Here is a 6,632-nt window from a genome sequence, read left to right as displayed (position 1 = left end):
ATGCAACATTAGAGACAGATTATATAAAAAATGGCGACAAAACAAAAATAACAAAACAAACGAGATAATCTATAAGAATTTTAACAATAAACTAAATAAAGAAATTTTCAATGCAAAACATATTCATCTGTATAATCAGTTCGCAAAAAACAAGAATAATCCTCGTGAAACTTGGAAAACAATAAATGAAGTCATCGGAAAAAAGGCAAAAAACATTGATGACCAGATTATACTCAACTTTACCGCTGAAACCATAAAGGAAACAGCTGACAATTTCGCCACAAAATTCAACCAAAATGTTTTAAAAATTGTCCACCCATGCAATATTGTTACGTTGAGTTCCAGAATTGACAGAAACTTTCCAAACTCGATGTTTATGGAATATGCCACTGAATCAGAAATATATAACATACTTTGTACATTAAACACGAGTAAAAGACCTGGGATGGACGGCATAAGAGCTATTGATCTGAAAAATAACGCCACTACCCTTACACCAATGATTACAAATCTTATAAATGGTAGTATAAGAGAACCTGTGATACCAGACATTTTAAAAGAATCTATAATTAGGCCTATATATAAAGGAGGCAACAAGACAGACTATGCTAACTATAGACCTATCTCTATACTACCTGTATTAGAAAAAGTTTTAGAAGAGATAATTGTACGAAGACTGAATGGATTCTTAACTAAATATAATATAATAAACAGCAATCAACACGGTTTTCAAAAGGGTAAAAATATAAACCAACTTCTTGGACATTTCAGCAATCACATAAGCAAAAAACTCAGTCAACAAAACAATTGTATTGCGCTGTTTATAGATTTCAGTAAAGCATTCGACACACTCTCGCATGAAAAAATAATTAATGTATTAGAGAACACTGGAATAAGAGGTCATTCCTTAAGATGGTTCCAAGAGTATTTATCATCGAGATCATTCAACGTCAAGATTGAGAAGACTAATAGCATCAAATTATCCACTTGTTACGGAGTTCCACAAGGATTAAAACTAGGTCCTATTCTGTACATAATATACACCAACGAAATGACTCAACACCTACACCGAAGTACATCATTCACATATGCCGATGATATCGCCATAATAGTATCACACAGAGATGTCGATGAAGCAACACTCATAATGCAGGATGAATTCAATACTATCACAAAATGGTGTCACGACAATGGTCTGGTTATTAATCACAACAAAACTAAAATAATGCACATCAGGCCAAGAAGTGTGCCAAGAGCCAACGTCCGCATAGTTTTCCATAATAATGACTGTCTACACGCACAAATCCGTGGAGTTGAAGATGAGCGAGAAGAAAAATGTACAACCTACCTAGAATTGGTCGAAAATTATAAATATTTAGGTGTTCACCTCGATCACAATTTTAAATGGAAAAGACACATTCAAGAATTGCAGACAAAATTAAGAAAAGCATCGTTCGCACTGTACCATCTTGGCAACTGTGCACCGTACTGCGTCTTGAAACAGGTTTACTATTCTATAGTAGAATCACAGTTGCGACACGGAATTTCAGCGTGGGGGAACGCACGTTGCTGCAGATCTTTGCAGGCAACGCAGGACCGAATTATAAAGTCACTATTTAAAATGGTATTTTTTAAATCCAACTTACAACTATCCAAACGACATTCGAAAACTGATGTTTACAAAGCAAATAATATTAAACATCAAAGAACTGCATGCAGTAACAATAGTATCTGAATTCTCTGAAGATCCAAACCTTGCCAGAAAAATAAACCATGAACAAAATACCAGAAGGAGATTGGAGGGTCGTTATATCATACCAAGTTTTAGAATTTTTTTTATTTATTTATTTATTTATATATAACTAGCAAAATGCCCGCTACTTCGTATGCGGAAAGGATATAAAAAAAACAAATAAACAATATATAATATGGAAATGACAAACACTGAAAATTTGGTCGCACTAATACCAATTTTAATCAATATTTATTTTTATCTTAGTACTGTACGTACCCCTTAAGTACGTTTTTAAAAAAGATTAGCCGTATCTCACCCTTACACATTAACAGCGAGATCAACGTTGCACACCAATACACACCCTAACTCCAAAAAATAAAAATTTTCAAAACTTCCTCAACGCAACAGGGCTACAATAATCATACTTTCAAATTGCAGGATTCCACCGCTATCCGTTCACCTACATACAAATTGTACTAAATTTAGTACCATTTAGTGCTTTTCGTAACCATAAGTTTGCTTTTTCAAAACAACCTGAATCCTACTCTTCGACTGTAATCGTAATTCCAAATTTCAGGATTCCAGCTCTATTAATTCACCCGAATCCAAATTGTATCAAATTTAGTACCATTTCTTTCCCAAACAAAAATTTCAGGATTCCAGCTCTACAGTTCACCCAAATCCACATTGTACCATATTTAGTACTACTTAGTACTTCTCGTACGCACACGTACGACTTTTAAAAATTTCCTCAATACTACACTCCTACAGTAATCTTAATTCCTAATTCCAACACTATCCGTTTACTAAAATTCAAATTGTACCGAATTTAGTGCTTTCTGTACCCATAAGTACGAATTTCCAAAACTACCTCAATTCTACTGTCCGACAGTAATCTTAGTTCCAAATTTCAGAATTCCAGCTTTATCCGTTCATCCAAATCCAAATTGTACCAAATTTAGTACCATTTAGTACTTTTCGTACTCAAAGGTACGAATTTCTAAAACTATCTCAATCCTACGCCCCTACAGTAATCTTAATTCAAAACTTTAGGATTCCAGCTCTATCCGTTCACCCAAATCCAAATTTAGTACTGCTCGTAATCATAAATACGAACTTCCAAAACCATTTCCTTATTTCAACGCCATTTCCCAACCTTGATACTTAAAATTCAGGATTCCAGTTCTATCCGTTCACCCAAATCCAAATTGTAATAAATTTAGTACCATTTAGTACTTTTCGTACACATAAATACGAATTTCCAAAATTTCCCCAATCCTATGATCCAACAGTAATCTCAATTTCAAATTTCAGGATTCCAGCTCTGTGCGTTCACTCGAATCCCTATTGTACCAAATGTAGTACTTTTCGAACACATAAGTACGAATTTCCAAAACCACCCTCATATCTCAGTCCTACACTTCACAGTAATCTTAATTCCAAATTTCAGGTTTCCAGCTACATACATACGTTCACCCAAATCCAAATTGTACTAAATTTAGTACCATTTAGTACTTTTCGTACCCACAAGTACGAATTTTCAAAACTACCTCAATTCTACACCCCACCAGTAATCTCAATTCCAAATTTCGAGATTCCAACTATATCCGTTCACCCAAATCCCCATTGTCCCAAATTTAGTACCATTTAGTACTTTTCATTCACATAAGTAAGAATTTCCAAAACTTCCCCAGTCCTACACTCCAACAGTAATATCAATTCCAAATTTCAGGAATCCATCTCTATCCGTTCACTCAAATCCAAATTGTACTAAATTTAGTACCAATTATTACTTTTCGTACACTCAAGTTTCCAAAAACCCTTTGGTGCATCTTTCTTACTCTTCATCAGTGATCCTCAGTCCAAATTTGAGGAATCAAGCCCTATCCGTTCACCCAAATCGAAACTGTACCAAATTTAGTGCTATTTAGTATTTTTCGTACCCTATGTACGAATTTCCAAAACTTCCACAATATTAAACTCCACCAGTAATCTCAGTTCCAAATTTAGAGATTCCAGCGCTATCCGTTCACCCAAATCCCCATTATACAAAATTTAGTTCCATTTAGTACTTTCCGTACACATAAGTACTCATTTCCAAAACCACCTTCATATCTCAATCCTACACTTCAACAGTAATATTAATTCCAAATTTCAGGTTTCCAGCTCTATCCGTTCATTCAAATCCATATTGTACTAAATTTAGCACCATTTAGTACTTTTCGTACCCATAAGTACGAATTTTCAAAACTACCTCAATCCTACACCCCACCAGTAATCTCAATTCCAAATTTCGAGATTCCAGCTATTATCCGTTCACCCAAATCCCCATTGTATCAAATTTAGTACCATTTAGTACTTTTCGTACACATAAGCACGAATTTCCAAAACTACCCTCATATCTCAATCCTACACTACAACAGTAACCTTAATTCCAAATTTCAGGTTTCCAGCTCTTTACGTTCACCCAAATCTAAATTGTACTAAATTTAGTACTTTTCGTACACATGATTGTTAATTTTCCAAACCATTTCCTTTTAGAAGCACCACTTCCCAACCTTGATTTCCATATTAAATTCCTATATTCCTGGGGCCTATTATTGATTTCATTCAAATTACAGATTTTGAAAATTGAATAGTTATGACTGTACATCTCCATATACGATAAAATTCTTAATTGCAAATAAATCGTGGTAATATGCACAATTCTATTGCACTTTCATTGATTTGCAAACATTTAGTTATTACCAAAAAGTCAGGTCAATACAGTTTTTAGTTGTTGTTATTTCTGGCCGATTTCTGAATTTATTCCCCTAATGTTGTCTTCAACAGCAACTCATTTGTTCATTTGCGTAATTGATGTTTATACACCATTATCACCAACTGCGACATCTGTTGCAATGGAAGATAACAAATGTCTTGTCTTTCTATTATTTAGTGGTTTACGATAAAATAAGTGCGCCTAGAAGTAAACTACAAAATTTGAAATTATGTGTGATCTCTTACGATATCAAGAAGTTATGGCATTGTTAATTTTACACATGTCTTGCAGAGGGCCAACTAAGTGAATAAGTACGTAATAGTAATGAAAAATAAGGATTTTTGTTGTTGTTATTTTTTGTGGTTCCAGGACGAATTTTCTAAAACCCGGCCTTATCTCGCACATTTGCATCAACAGTGACCCACTGGTAAAATTTCAAGCTCCTAGCTTTAGCCGTTTTGGCTGGGCGTTGATGATGAGTCAGTCAGTCAGTCAGTCAATCACTTATCACCAAGCTCATTTATATATATAGATAATAATTGTTCCACAAACATCCCAGGCGGGACAGGGGAGACTTCTCTCATATCAATGAGTGCACCCCGATTCATATTAACTCAATGATATGGGACCTACTGTTTATCGCCGAGTCCGAACGGCGCACAGAGGACGAAATCATTGATCTAGCGGCGCGAAAGTCAAAAAATCAAAGTATAAAATTGCGAAATGTTTTCCATTATATCGATTACAGACTCCCTGCTGACTAAGATTTTGTTTTTACTTTTTTGTTGTTGTAAATATTCACTCAGTTATTCAGTGTCAACTGCAAGAAATTTTGACTGATCAGATTTTAATAAAATTGTTGCTAAAAACCTCATAATCTCATATTTGTTTAATTGTTAAATAAATTCGTAATAAAACTAAACAAATTTATTTTTTATTGATAGGAAAGGGTTTAAGTTAAATTAAAATAAAATGTTTGGGGCCTGAAGTTACATAGTTATAAAGCAATAAATTTTCAAAAATTATTATTTTTTATATGTTTTTAGTGCAATATACTTTTGTTGGATGGAGCGTAACTACAAAGGTCCACCGAGGTTCGGTCCAGTTATTTTTTTAATAATTAAATTGCACTCCCTAGATTCCGAATAACCAAAATTTAGCTGCAAATCTTGCTGATAAATGGCCTTGAAAAATAGCTTAAATCCTCAAAATACCCAAAATCTGTCGGTACGGTTATATGGGGGCTATATCAAAATGTAGACCTATGTTCACAATTTTTGGTGGAGAATTTTTGTGTCCACTGGGAACCCCAAATACCAAATTGCACCGAATTTGGTAGGAAAATGTAGCTTTAAATCCAAACTACTGAACTACTGAAAGTCGGGAGGATAAGGGGCCTATACCCAAACGTGGACCTATGTCCACAATTGTTGGTGGAAAGGTTTAGTGATCACTAGGAACCTTAAATACCAAATTACTACTAATTTGGAAGGAAAAGGTGGCTTAAATCCTCAAAATATCGAATATCAGGAGGTACCGTAATATGGGGGCTATACCAAAATATTTGCCTATGTTGTTCATATTTAGTCCATAATTACCCACAGACACAGATTGAGTTTGTGCAAAATTTCCGAAAGATATCTTCATTCGTTTCCAAGTTATTAATTTCGCGCCGCTAGATCAGTGGTTTCGACCACTGTGCGGCGTGTCTAAGACACCACTTGTAGAGAAGTTGTACAAGGCTGAAATACTCAGAAAATGTCGCCAACATTACTGAGGGGTATTTGGCCACCGTTGAAAAGTGTTTGATGTTGACTGGCCGGGGAATCGAACCCACGACCTTAAGCGTGCAAGGCGGGTGTGCATACCATTGCACCACGGTGGTACCCATTTATTTATTTATTTTTATATATATATATATATATATATATATATATATATATATATACTAGCAAAATGCCCGCTACTTCGTATGCGGAAAGCATATAAAAAGAAATAAACAATATATATTATGGAAATGACAAACACTGAAAATTTGGTCGCACTAATACCAATTTTAATCAATATTTATTTTTATCTTAGTACTGTACGTACCCTTTAAGTTCGATTTTCAAAAAGATCAGCCGTATCTCACCC

Source organism: Musca autumnalis, unplaced genomic scaffold, assembly GCF_047663935.1.
Source record: "Musca autumnalis isolate F117 unplaced genomic scaffold, ASM4766393v1 scaffold_32, whole genome shotgun sequence".
NCBI lineage: Eukaryota > Metazoa > Arthropoda > Insecta > Diptera > Muscidae > Musca > Musca autumnalis.
Note: the sequence above shows the minus strand (reverse complement) of the source record.